Source organism: Perognathus longimembris, chromosome 5 (genome assembly GCF_023159225.1).
Source record: "Perognathus longimembris pacificus isolate PPM17 chromosome 5, ASM2315922v1, whole genome shotgun sequence".
Classification (NCBI taxonomy): Eukaryota; Metazoa; Chordata; class Mammalia; order Rodentia; family Heteromyidae; genus Perognathus; species Perognathus longimembris.
The window spans coordinates 75286839-75301990 of NC_063165.1; the positions used below are offsets into that span (position 1 = coordinate 75286839).

A 15152-nucleotide genomic window follows, 5' to 3' on the forward strand; every position below is an offset into this window, starting at 1 on the left:
CCTCAGTTCTGTATCATTTGTGGTTGTTTCATTTTTAGAGTAATATTGTATTTCTGGTGACTTTGATTGTGTTACTCACCTTCCTTACATGTTTAATACTCAGCTTGGACTTGGATTAAATTAAGCGGGTGTATGAAGTATGAATGAGTGAGGCACTGTACATATCAGTTTTTCTTCATTATTTTACTAATTCTTGATAAGTCCTAGTATTGCCCAACAAATCAGACAAGAAATAAAATAACAAAGGGATGGGAAACAATTCCTAATTTTAGCTTTTATTTTCAAATAGAGAACTAGAAATATTAATTGGTATAATAAGCCTAAGAAAACATCCGTCTTGTAAAAATTATCACCAATATGAAGAACAGAATAAAACTTTGAACTTTTCTTTGTTTGTGCAATATAGATAATAATGGTTTGAGTTACAAATTATAGTCTTAAAATTATCTAGGTTCTTTGTAAAAATGTGATTTTTCTAATTCTATACTCTGTATTTTTCATCTTAGGAAGGCTGATTTCTTGCTTGGATTACTGTAGATAATATGTGTTAGGGATGCATAAAATCTAATCCACTCCACCTATTTCTTCTCTCCATCTCTTACACTTTGGAGAACTTGCTAACTTAGAAATAGCTGAGAATTTCTGAGTTTGATTAGTCACATCTATTGCATACCTACCAAAGAGAGAGTAAACATGAAGAAAATAAGTCTAGATTTTTGTTTTAAAGACATGAAAATTACTTGCTTCTCATCAGAAGCAAGTTAAATCAGAGCTAGTTAGCCTAGGCTGTGAAAACAGGGAAGGACTGGTTAAGTGTCAGGATGAAAGCATATTAGACAGCAAGGCACAAACACGGTGTCATTTAAAAGATGTACCAGAGAGGTGGCAAGAATGAGACCTGTTGACATTGGGCCATTGACTGTTGACCACTGACAACTGCCTGGGGAGATTTGGATTGGACATGAGTGGAGAAAGCAGAAATGCCATTAGGAACAGCCCTGCAATCTGGAAATACTTACCACAGCCGGCAACTCCATTCTCTGACAGTTTCCCAAAGCAACAAAGCTCTAGCATGGTACAGTTGCACTCAGAAATATGAACAGAGAAGATAGCACCCTTTAAGAGGAGCTTTTATAGTAAGCAAAATTAACTATTAGAAGGCACTCACTGGATGGTAAGGACTTAGACTTCCACTAATAGAGAGTTCGCTCTGTTTCATGGCTGTGACACATAAGAGGATCCTTCTTGGTAGACCATGAGCCTGTATCTCAGGGAGTTTAATGAATCTCATTCCTACAGAGCTGGAGTTTATTATGACTGCAGTGACTTCATAGGAGATGGAGTTACAAGAAAAACACTGTATACTGTCATCATTGCCAAATCTGCTGGTTACATTATTCTATAGAATGTTAATGTCCTTTTTAGCCGCAAGAAAGATACCTTCATAAAATTATGTCCAAGGAAACATTTAAGGTACAGCCTTCATTTTATCTTCAAGGTTTATACCTACTATTTTATTTCAAAGTGCATATTTCTAAATAGGTTTTTTAGTGATAATCCTATGTTAAAAATGTCAGGTGCTTGGTATGCAAGGTGTGTATAAAGTTTTTACTTTGAGAGACTTTGTGATCAGAAAAGGAGTCACTTGACAAGTCAATTCCTTGAAAATGGTTCAGTTGAAAAGGAATGGAGATCTCTTTTCCCTTTTCATTGTTATAATTGCTTCTGTGGAGACAAGCATGCAGTAGTTGTTTTGGGCAGCGTCCCAGAGGAACTGTGTTAATTTCTCATAGAGGAAGAAGCCTCGGCTAAGGTATTTTCTATTTCTTCATTTTCATATTTCCTCATAAACTGAATTATAGAGTCCTGGCTTCTTCAGAGAACACCAGCTTGACTTACCATCTGAGGTTAGATACATGGCCAGGGTAGTCTTACTCTGGGTTACAAGGGGCCAGACCAAGTCTCCCATCTCCCCCAGAGCTCTTTCCAAGACTTTATTCTTGCTGTGCCTGGGACAGCTGCTGAATTTGACCAATAGTAGTTTTTTTTAAGGGAGACATCATAAATTTGGGAGGTGAAAAGTCTTGATTTGATGACTGATTCTACTGTAGTACTTGAAACATTAATTATAAGAGAAGAATTAAATCTGATGATTTTTCTGCTCTTGGTTTTCTTTCCTTAATAATTCTTGGAACTGAGAGAGATGAGTCCAGGTCCCGTGCTCTCCTTGGTGGTTCTGTATCAGCACTTAATGGGTGAGGTGCTAGATTTCTTCTGTGTAGCTTCACTTACCCTTCTTAAGTACTGTGCTGACATTTTGAGTTACTGATATGCAGTTGGTGGTAGTTCGAGTTTTAAACTAGAATCCTCACACTCAACCTTGAATAATGATATCAGATTAAAACTATGAGAATAGACACTGTTTGTTCACTTGTACCCTTTTATCCCATACCAAAATTGCAATTTTTCTTTTGTGGTACTAGTATAGAACTCAAGGCCTCATGCTTGCTAGGCAGTTACTCTATCACTAGAGCCAAACATCCAGCTTTTTTTGAATGGTTGTCTTTGAGGTAGGGTCTTACTTCCTTACTTGGGCTGCAGTTCTTCTACTTAATCTCTGTGTTGCTGGAAACCACAGCTGCATGTCACATCACCCAGCTATTGATTGAGAAGGAGCCTCAAAAACTCTGTTTTGCTCTGGATAGCTTCAAACCTTAATCCCTCATCTCTGCCTTCCAAGCAGCTACGATTACAGGCTTGTACCATCATTCCTGGCAAGAATTGCAATTCTTTACTGAGAAAAGATGTGGTTAGTGTTACATTCTGCTTACCAGTGTTGGGATTAAAACAAGTACCAAAAAGATGCTGGGAAATGTTCACAAATGTGTTAAATTCTTCTGTGGATATCTAACTCCCTTTTTATATCACATTCTTACTGATGAATTGTCACAGATGTTTCTAAAGTTATTCTGCCACTGTCTCTTTGCATCTGATTTAGAGAAGTTGGTGGCCCTGGCTACCAGAAGCATATTGAATTTGAAGACTATCTCAGCCAGTAGCTGGGTACTATTGCATGTGCCTGTCACTACAGAAATATGGGGAGGCCGAAGTAGGAAGATTGTATCCCAGGCCAGCTAAAGAATAAAGTCATCTCCAGACCCCCATCAGGCTCTCTGACACCCATTGCTTTTGGCAAATTCTCTGCTTTTGAGCTCAGAACCAACCTTTCCCAGTTTTCTCACTTTCCTGGGCCCATGATTGGTCCAATCTCTTTGTTGCAACTATACATTACTTAAGGCAAAACTGCTACTACTTTTTAAATTAAAACAATTTAAATAAAGTATAGAGGTTGTTAAGATCTGCTCTTTGCGGTGCATGAGTAATAAACAAAAGTAAATGCTCACTAGTAGAGAGCACTGAAATTCAGTGGTCACTGAACAGTTTAAACTTTTTAAAGAGAAAAATCTCTGACCCAGACTGAGAGGCTGTGCCAATCCTTTGACACGCCAGTGGTTGGTTTACAGTTAGCATTCCCACAGATTACAGTTACATCACACTGCTGAGATCATCTTGTTCGTAATAATCCTTATTCTTGACTCTAAATTTTCCCCTTCTCCCTTTCTCTTAGTGTCAGACATTATCACAATTAAGATTTTAAAAGTTTTTTTTTATCTTAAACTGGGAATCAGTGAGAAATTTTTGGCATTTACTTTCATTTTCTTTGGCAATGTTTATTTTTCTTGTCAGCTGCCAGAGACGAAATCCACTGTGAAGTGGGTGCTGGTCGCTCATGCCTATAATCCTAGCTACTCAGGTTGAGATCTGAGGATTGAGGACCAAAGCCAGCCCAGGCAGGAAAGTCTGTAAGACTTTTATCTTTAATAAATTACCAAAATAAGCCAGTAGTGGAGCTGTGGCTCAAGTGATAGAGTGCTAGCCTTGAGCAAAGAAGCTCAGGCACAACACCCAGGTGCTGAATTCAAGCTCCAGGACACACACACACACACACACACACACACACACACACACACACACACACACAACTATGAAAATCCATAGAACCCAGGGTCAGGAGTGTTTGTCTAGTAGTATTTTCATGTCATACCCATGATATTGCCAGAGAGTGTCACAGAGCCAAAAGACATATAGGGAGATTCATGTTTCTCTTTGTGGAAAGCCATTATGGTTTTCAAGAGTGAGGTGGTCACCATGAAAGTAGCCTAGGGAATTTCATGAGTATAAATATTTATGGATGGTATACATGGCACATGGTACATGATACATGGCTCTACAACTTTTGGTACTTTGATACTTTAGCATTCAGGGACACTATTCTTACATCAGAAACAGAAATGGAGGGATAAAGGGTGGAAAAATGGAGCAGTGATACTCACTAGACACCATGTTGAAAACGAACCATATAACTTGTAGGGGTAGAAGGATAAAACTGGGAGAAAGTGACTGGGAAGGAGTGACATTGTCCCAAAAGAAAGGTACTCATTACCAGACTTATGTAACTATAACTTCTCTGTATATCACCTTTATAATATAATTTTTTTCTTCATACATAAGGCAGTGAGTACATTTCTTATCCAACTTGTTACCTCCTCCCTCATTTCTCCCCTTTCTTCTCCCTCCTTCCCTCTCCCCCCCATGAGTTGTACAGTTGGTTTACACGATATAGTTTTTTAAGAATTGTTGTTGCATTGGTTTATCTTTTTATCCTTTGTCTCTCTCTCCATTTTGGTATTCCCTTTCCCTTCTTTAGTTCTAATACACGTATATACAATATCCAGGGTACTAAAATCAGTTACAGTGATATCAAGGGTAAAACCATGGGAAAGAAAGACAAAGAAAAAGGGCATAATTTCACATGGTATATTGAAAATAACAACAACATTGATAAATTACTTGTTTCCAGAACTTGGAGTTCATTTTGCTTAGGATATAATACCAATTTAAAAATAAAAGCAAATTAAAAAAAATGCCAATTGCAGTGTGGCAACATGCACTCTGGTACAGTGTCACATGCTGACATCCAGACACCAGGCAAACACCTCCTCTACAGTTTATTCTATAGTCTGGAGGGAAATTCATAATACAGTTCTGTCTGTGAGTGTTAACATGCAGGCTGAGCCATGGTAATGTTCCTTACAGAGAGGTTTTCTGCAGCATGAAATGCCTAATGGAGAGTTGAAGAAAGTCACTGTTAGAAGCCTTTCTACTTGTGTTTATCCAGGTTTGGGTTCTGGATTCTTTGTAGAGCAATATCATTCTTTTTGGGTTTTATGACTATCCTTTATTTTTTAATGCTTAGAAGGAAAAGAGTTTTGCCAAACTTTTTTTTTTTCTGGCAGTAGTGTCTTGTGGAAAATAAAAATGGAAATGGCCCAATTTCTCTTACTAAACTCTTTAGATATTTATGTGTAGCTTAATGGTTTCATCCTGAAATATAAAGCACTTTCACCATTTTTTAGAAGTCAAAAATGAAAATTTACCAGGAAGAATATATTATATATGTATATATATAAATATATAGAATGAATAGGTCTACATTATATAAATACATATATAACTATATGTATTTATATCACCACATATATAGTCACATAGAGATAAGACAGTTGCTAAATGCAGCAGAGGAGAATGGACAGAAACCATGCTTTCAACTCATTTCGGTCACTAATTTGACTTAAATAGAAGCATAAGCATTTCATGTTTCTGTGGAATACAGATAAGTCCTTTAAATGTTTCTTAACAATTAGATAACTCTGAAGATAAGATAGAAATAACAACATATTACCAGTTATTTTGTCCTGATATATCTATTTTGTGAGTTCACTGAAGACATTTAGACAATTTCAAGTAGCCCAAGCATGATGAAAGAGAAAGGGAGGTTTTGAGAGAGGGTCATGAATGTGACTGGCTGACACTTGTTGGAGATGCAACATTTATTCACTCCTACACAAAGGTCCTCAACTCACTGAACTTTTTAGCTGTGTGAGCTACCCGTGCCTTTTTTTTTCTTTGCCTGTCCTGAGGCTTGAATTAGGTCATGGCGTCCTTGAGCTTTATTGTTCAAAGCTAGTGCTCTATCACTTGAGCCACAGCTCTACCTACAGCTTTTTAGGTAGTTAATTGGAAATAAGAGTTTCACAGACTTTCCTGCCTGGGCTGATTTTGAACTGTAATCCTAAGATCTCAGACTTTTTTTTTGTCAGTCCTGGGCTTGGACTTAGGGCCTGAGCACTGTCCCTGGCTTCTTTTTGCTCAAGGCTAGCACTCTGCCACTTGAGCCACAGCGCCACTTCTGGCCGTTTCTATATACGTGGTGCTGGGGAATTGAACCCAGGGCTACATGTATACAAGGCAAGCACTCTTGCCACTAGGGCATATTCCTAGCCCAGATCTCAGACATTTGAGTAGCTAGGATTATAAATATGAGAAACCAGTACCTGGCATTTTATTTTCCAGTCCTGGGGCTTGGAGACTCAGGGCCTGAGCACTGTCCTGGCTTCTTTTTGCTCAAGGCTAGCACTCTACCTCTTGAGCCACAGCGCCACTTCTGGCTTTTTCTGTTTATGTGGTACTGAGGAATCGAACCGAGGGCTTCCTGCATGTTAGGCAAACACTGTACCACTAAGCCACATTCCCAGTCCCTTGGCATTTTTTTAACATTAAAAGTTTTTTCATTTACTTGAAATTCATTAAATTTTATTTTAGTATTAAGGCTACAGAAATTGTATTTATGAGGCACTATGATGTTTTGATACTTTAGTACAATTAGTATATTTTATATTGCTTAGTTAAGATTAAACACACATGCATACATACACATCCTCAAACACTTGCCATTTCTTTATGGTGAAAACACTTAAAATCCTTCCTTCCAGCTTTTGGAAGATATAGTACATTGTTATTAATTGTAGTTGCTCTGCTGTTCAATAGCATATCTGATCTTCTTACTCTGATTTGACTGTATCTTAGTATTCATTGATTAACCTTTCCTCATTTCCTTCTTACTCCTCCCCAGCTTCTGGTAACCACTCTTCTACTCTCAACTTCTGGGAAATCAACTTCTTTATATTCCACATGAGTGAGATCATACAGTCCTTGTCTATCTATGCCTGGTTTATTTCACCCACTTTAATGATCTCCATTTCCATTCATGTTTTCACAAATGATAGGCTGAATAGTATTTCATTGTACATATGCACCACATTTTAAAATCCATTCTTCAATTGCCAGACACTTAGGTTATCCCTGTTTCTTAGCTAGTTTGAATAAAGCTGCAGTAAACACTGGTGTACAGATGTCTCTCTTCAATAGATTGATTTCATTTTCTTTGGATATATATTCAGCAGTGGGATTGCTGGACTGTGTGAAAGTTCTATTTTTAAATTTTTTAGACCTCTCCATACTGTTTAGTGTAATGTCTGTACTGGTTTACATTCCCACCAACAATGTTTAAGTGATTCCTTGCCTTCATATCCTTGCCAGCACATGTTACTTGTAGTCTTTTTAATTATAATCTTTCATATTGGGGTAAGGTGGTACCACTGTCGTTTTGATTTACATGTCTCTAATGAGTAGTGATGTGAATGTTTTTTTTCATGTACATGTTGATCACTTGCATGTATTCTTCTGAAATATGTCTATTTACATATATTACATGTTTAAAAATTGAGCAATTATATATTTTTGCCATTGATGTTTTTGGACTTAATATTCAACTTTTATGAATTTTAAACCCAGTCAGATGTACAGTTTGCAACCATATCATAGGTCATCTCTTGATTTTGTTATTTCCTTTGATGTGCAAAGTTTTTTAGCTTAATGCAATACTATTTGTCTACTTTTGCTTTTAAACAAAAAAAGTATTTGTTTTCCATTTGTGAGATTGGAGTCCTATGCAGAGGATTCCGGCCTGTTCCAGTATTCTCCAGGAGGTTCACCTCACAGTGAAGTCTCTAATCCATTTGAATTTAATTTTATAACTGATAAAATGTAGGGGTCCAGTTTCACTCTTTTGCATGTGGATATCCATTTTTTTTCAACACAACTCATTAAACAGACTGTCTTTTTTCCATTTCATGTACGTTTAGCAAATTTGTCTAAAATTAACCCTTTCTGTATGTATGTGTGGGCTTACTTCTAGACTTTCTGTTCTGGAATTTGCATTTTCTTGTTGTTATTTGTGCGTGTGTATGTATGTCTGTCTGTTTTCCTGATGCTTCTTCCTTGTTCTGTTAGTTAGTACATCTTTGTAGTATGTCTTGAAGGCAGAGAGTATGATGTCTTTTGCTTTGTTCTTTTTTGCTCAGATGTATTTGGCTATTTTTTCCCCTGAATGTTCATGGTTCTATATACATTTTAATGTTCCCCCCTCTCATTTTTGCTAAGAATATTAGTTAGGGGAAGTCTTTGAGAAACAAATGACTACTGAAAACCATTCCAAGCACATAAAAAAATCCTTCAGACTTGCTAAATGGTTTTCTTACAAGAAATCTACCCACTGCCTTACGTATGAAACTGCAACCCCTCTGTACATCACTTTGACAATAAATAAGTAATTATTAAAAAAAGAATAATCAGAGCAATTCTTCCTTGGCAAAATGGAAAACCCAAAAATATAAGTAAAAGACCATTTGGGAATTACTGAAGGGATCTAGATTTAGGAGTTGAAACTCTTGCTTTCTGGCTTTGTCTAGTTAATACATGAGGATAGCAACAGATCATTTGTCATTGCTGATGTAAGGCAGAAGGAACTGTGAGGCACCCTTCACCACCTGGGCCTCAGGTGGGTGAGACATTATCCAGTTTTATAAGGGAGTTGACTGGCAGTGTCACAGAGGGAAAATGGAGTGAGTGAACAGGTCTTTCAAATCTTGGCCTTCTTACCCCATTTTCAAGCACATATGAATTACTGTTGTTCTGCCAGCCTGTGAGTTTATTATGTTTGTGGTCATCTTAGCATTTCTGAGATGCCCATATATGGGTCAAATCATCATGCTACGTATGGGGATGCTAGCATCACCAGTACTCAGCCTTTGCAGAAGACAGTTGTCTACCCACGTTAGGTACTTCTGGAGAGATTTTTTTCCTTTCTTTATTTCCAAAATGATGTACAGAGGGGTTATACTTTCATACGTATGGCAGTGAGTACATTTCTTATCCAACTTGTTACCTCCTCCCTTATTTCCCTCCTGCCCCCCTTCCCACTTCCCTCTTCCCTCCCATGAGTTTTACAGTTGCTTTACACATATAGTTTTGTAAGTATTGCTGTTACATTGGTTTGTCTTTTTATCCTCTGTCTCTCCGTTTTGGTATTCCTTTTCCCTTCCCTAGTTCTGATACATGTGTATATAATATCCAGGGCACTAAAATCAGTTACAGTGTTATCAGGGGTAAAACCATGGGAAAGAAATTTTTTTAAAAAGGGCATAATTTCACATGGCATGTCGAAAATAACAACAACAATGTTTTTATTTATACCATTTGAAGAAAAAAATCACAGCTCCTCACAGATCTTCTTTTACAAGGTATTATTCTCCTGCTTTGATTATTTATTTGGTTGTAGTGGGGATTGAGCTCTGTCTCATGCTTGCTAAGCAAGTATCCTACCATTTGAGCAATGCCTCCAGCCCAGTTCTCCTGTTTGTATACACACGAATACACTTGAAGCCTAGCCTGATTAAATTGCCTGCCTGAGGCCAATGGTGAATGCATAGACAACCAAGATTAAAAGCTAGTTCTGTTTATGTCCCTGGCTCTCAATCGTTTTATTATTTCTGAAGTCTACATGGGAAGGGAGAATAATGAACAGGCCATTCTTTGATAATTCTGAAGTTTCCACTAGTTGACTGGAGAAAGAACCTTAAGAACACAAATAAGGAAAAATAAAACATCCAGCATCCCCCGACCCTGTGCCTCCCAGTGTCGGGAATCCGGAGTTACTTCTTAGTGAGGACTCTCAATCCTTGCTCTGTTGTTTTACTTGCTAAGGGTTTTCCTTTATTGCATATTAATTCCTGGTCCCTGTGGTATGAGAAATTTAAGCAGCAGGAAGAACTGTCTGGCTCAGTGGCACTGGGTTGCTATTTAGTCTGGCTGTTTCCTACCTCGCACGTCGATTGATTATCCTGCCTATCACGTGCTGACATATTTTTGCTTGCTGTACTGATTATACATTGGGAGTGCTAATTCTTTTATTGGGTTAGAGTTCAAAGGTGCTCATCTGTCAGCAAAAAGTCTCTCATTTCATGGCATGCTTGGCCTCTTCTCATATCTGTCATTTTTATACTGTTCTCATAGATTTTCCTCTCATTTCTGGTCCTAGTTCAATAGCAAAGATCTTGCAGGGTTTTCCTTTGTAGGAGGCTATTTTGTACGGTTTTGGAGGCAGATTCTGCTCTTTGAAGATATGCAGAATATTGGCATTTCACCGAGTCTGACTGAAGCAATGGAAACCACACTATATTCTGTTCTTTGATTTTAACAGCTCTGTGGGTACAGATCTCTAAATCTTGAAATTTCCCCAAACACAGTCCATTTGTGAGACCCATTAACGGGTGGATCCAAACTTGAATTTGCATGTCAGAGTTGTAGATTTTTGGCTAGCCACTAGAGATTGGAGCCCTGATGCTGAGAACTCTGCAGAATTGAGATTTAAATGCACCAATATACAGACCAAAGAACATCCAAATATCTTTGTCGTTTTCATGTAGAATATAGAATTGGCCTCAAAAATCGTTTTTGGATTATATATGATGAAGGCTTTTGTAATTAGTTAGAAATATTTTATATGTAAATAGCAATGTCTTTTCCTCCTCCTTATCCTTTTCCTCTCCTTCTTCTTCCTCCTTATGTTTTGTGGTACTGTAATTTGGACTCAGGACTTAAAGCTTACTAAGCAGGTACTCTTCCACTTGAGCTATGCCCCAGTCCTTGTCTTTAAAATTTTTTTTCAGATAGGGTCTTGGATGACTTTGCTCAGGCTGGTCTCAAACCATAATTCCCTTTTCTCGGCCTCCTGAGTAGCTGGAATTACAGGTATCTGCCAGTGTGCCTTTCTTGAGAAGAATGTCAGCATGCCAAGAGTACATATTTTTATGTTAATTTCTATTTTTCTTATAGTTTACACTTAAGAAGTCGGTCAGAATCATGCAAGTAAATGTTATATTAGCAACAGATTACAAAAGACATTTTTGTGAACTGGTAAAATAATCAATGGTGATGACCTTTTGTTCTAAATTTTTATGATGCTCTAGTAAGTCAGCTTTAATTTTAATGTAAAATATGTATAAATTCTGATTCAGAGGAGTAGTAGGCTTGGCTGGACCAAGTATCTTATGGGAAATGAGGCCAAGTCAGAGTGGAGAATCTACTGTTGGGAAAGAAGGGAATGTGAGAGCAATTGCCAAATTGTAACAAATTTATCTTTTGATAGCTTGGATATTATAAACTGGAGAAGGTGATGAAACTCTTAGACTAATCTTGAAACAGAAAATAGAATATTTCATGAACATTATGCCTGAGCCTAAGCACAAGGGATCTACTCGTGTAGAACACATCAACTCTCTGCCTTAGCTTCCCCCTCTTCCTCCTTCTCTTCTTCCTCCTCCTCCATCTCTCCCTCTCCTTACTCCTCCTTCTCTTCCTCTTCTTCTTCCTTCTCCTTCTTCTTATGCTTCCCTCCTCCTTTTCCTCCTACTTCACTTTTTTCTCCTTCATCTTTGTCATGTTTTAATCTATAAAATGGGACTATTACCTATTAATACAGTATGTTTTCATGGGATGCTAAATAAGATAATGATGTCAGATGCATTACATCTTGTCAATTGAGCACATAGTAGGTATTCATTCAAAGTTAAAGCTTTTCAAGTTCCAATTGATTCTATCCAAACTAGTATCCTAAAAGTGCCCACTTTGTCAATCTTCAGTGGTTCTTCTTGAGTCTGTATGTACGTACTATTACACTAATGTAGTGCCTTTTTCTAGGAACTGACTTCCACAATCATACAGAGCTAGGTGAACTTGCAGAATGGATCTTGGGGGCTTTCTGTATTCATCGTTTTACAGATGAAGAAATGGATTTCCAGACAGTTGCAAAAACTTGTTCTGGACTTCCCAGTTAATTAGTGACAGTGCTAGGAAAAGGATCTGGTGTTACAGAATTTAGAATCCTAAACTACCTTTCTGGATAGAAAATTACCTTTCTGGTTAGAAAATAAAAATTATAGGTACATTTTCTAAGAGTTCTATGTCAGGATGACTGTTTTAAGATCTTACAGTCTTTAAAGAGGAAGGACAGGTGAGGAAGAGCATTTTATGTGCATAGAACAAGATTGCAGAATAGGCGGTACCAAACTGTAGCCAGCACAATTTTATCAAGTTAACCCATAATCTTCCCAGCTCTTTACATACCTCTCCTAATTACTTGATAAATCCAGTTGACATTATTACCCCTATTCAAAGTTTTCTGTAAGCACAATTTACCCTCATTCTTACTCATGTAAAATCAAATTTCGTTTCCATGGGTTACCCTGTTGTAGAAATTTGGGGTTCGCTTCTGAGATATTTGAACTTTTCCTGTTTTATTTATGTAGATTATGAGAGGTTTTGAAAATTCAAGAGTTCCTACAGAGTGGGTGGAAGGCAAGGGGAGAGTTAATATGCCCAAGCATTGGAAACAGGGTGACAGTGGGCCGCGTAAAGGACCTTATGGCTGTCTTCTTTGCTGAAGGTGCACAGTCATATTTCTGAATATGGATATTTTGCGGACTTACATCGACTTCTGTGGTACTGTTCATTCTGTCTGCGTCCATCTGAAACATCCCACCAAGCCAACAGCAGTTGCTGGACTCTTCTTCTATGGAATCTTGAATTTCTTTCTACTGTACAAGCTATAATCTTACATAACAAAAACATTCTGACTAAGTCAAAGACCTTCGACTCAATTAAATTAAATAGTACTGTGCCACTTTTATAGCCTCTATTATTACAACATAAAGTTTATTATGTGTGTTTAGGTCTAACTATGATACCATTTATATGTTATGAACAAATTCTATAATTGTCCCTTTATCTTATACAGAGACCCTTTGTGGTTTAAGAAAGACTCTGTGTGTGTGTGTATGTGTGTGTGTGCGTGTGTGTGTATGTGTGTGTGAGAGAGAGAAAGAGACAAGGAGAGACAGAGACAGAGACAGAGAGAAAGAGACAGAGGAAGAGAAAGAGAGAAGCAGAGACAGAACTAGACAATAGAGAAGAAAACCTTTGACCGTATCATCTAACAGAGCAGGAGAATGCTAGAAATTTGTGACCTGCAAGTGTTCATAAACTGCTCTCTCACCCTGGGAGATGCCAGAGTGGCCGTTCCACTGTGATATAACTCGGAGTGTCCATTAAAAATTCATTCAAGGCTAAATCATATCGCTGAACAATAAGTATGAAGGCAGAGATCTGCGTGTCAAAGAAGGAGGCCCTGTCAGGGCCCAAGTGCTTTATTTAGTGGGGTCTGTGTCAAGCAGACAAGGGGAATGGGAGGTTTCCTGGGAGGCTTCTTCTGGGGCTTGATTAGAACAATCAGAAGCCTTGGGAAATTCACACGGTTTTGATGGTACTGTGATTTATCATCATCCATCATACTTGTGCACTGGGTGACTGGGGAGCCAAATACCAGGCCGGCGGGTTGGCCAGAGCCCTTCTCTGCAAGGTGCTCTGGTCTGCAGGGCAGGGCTCCAGGAAGCCTGGCAGGGAGAGGAACCATGGAGACTCCAAGGGGGAAGAGGTGTGCCTAATCCATGGGCCAGCCTGGACTTGGGGGCTTCTTTCTCCATCAGTCCTGATAGGCAACAGCCTAGGGAGAGGATGGAACTATACTGTACTTTGAAAAATGGTTTAATTTTTATTTTCTGATACTTTGATTTGGCTGTTTCTCAACTTGGTTCACACTTTGCTTAGTTTCCTTGCCATTAATTTCTGTTTTATTTTGAGCTTCTTTTTGTTTAGGGCTAGGCCTTAACACATTTTCAGTTTTCTGGATTGTTTGTTGCTTGGGTTCATTTCCATTGTGTAAAGGACTAGCTTTTATCATTTCAGTACGGCAAGGGTTTTGTGTGTGTGTGTGTGTGTGTGTGTGTGTGTGTGTGTTGTGTGTATGTGTTCATCTGGAGTCTATATATGTATTATATATTATATATATCTTGTACTTATATACCATTTATTATATATGTTGTTATATACATCTTTTAGCAACTTTTTATTTTCTTGGTCATGAAGAAATGTAGTGTTTTCTTTTTTTTTTTTTTTTTTTGGCCAGTCCTGGGCCTTGGACTCAGGGCCTGAGCACTGTCCCTGGCTTCTTCCCGCTCAAGGCTAGCACTCTGCCACTTGAGCCACAGCGCCGCTTCTGGCCGTTTTCTGTATATGTGGTGCTGGGGAATCGAACCTAGGGCCTCGTGTATCCGAGGCAGGCACTCTTGCCACTAGGCTATATCCCCAGCCCGTAGTGTTTTCTTTTTAAGTTTCTCAAAATTCCTCAATTAGGAGAATAGGATCTAGTTCTAAAGAAAAACAGTGAATTCAGAATGAGGGGCTGGGAATATGGCCTAGTGGTAGAGTGCTTGCCTTACATACATGAAGCCCTGGGTTCGATTCCTCGGCACTCACATACATAGAAAAAGCCAGAAGTGGTGCTGTGGCTCAAGTAGTAGAGTGCTAGCCTTGAGCAAGAAGAATCCAGGGACAGTGCTCAGGCCCTGAGTTCAAGCCCCAGGACTGGCAAAAAAAAAAAAGGACCTTAGATGCAGTCTACCAGGTTCTATGTAACACAGGAATTATTTGGCTTCTCAATTCCTAGGCAAAGAAATTGGGCAGCCAAATGAGTAAACATTTAGTGCTTTCACTTTGATTTTTTTTTCCTTCAGGAGCCAGGATAAGTGTCAAATACAAGGGTATGTACCCATTATAGCAGACTTGTCAACTCGAATTTTATGATATTTATCAGTGAAGTAAATGTATTTAAAATTTGCTTTGCTACGTTTTACAGGGTGGATAGAATTATATTTCAAAAGATAAAATAAAAAGGAGCTTTTTACTTGACCTGTGTCTTAAATCACTCAGTCTTCTGTAAATTAATAGGACTCGGT

General features: G+C 38.2%; 1 protein-coding gene across 9 annotated transcripts in view; it reads left to right on the forward strand.

The window, feature by feature from the left end:
• The window catches only part of Mecom (MDS1 and EVI1 complex locus), a 568324-nt gene that overhangs the window by 251042 nt on the left and 302130 nt on the right, over positions 1-15152 (forward strand). The window lies entirely within an intron of this gene.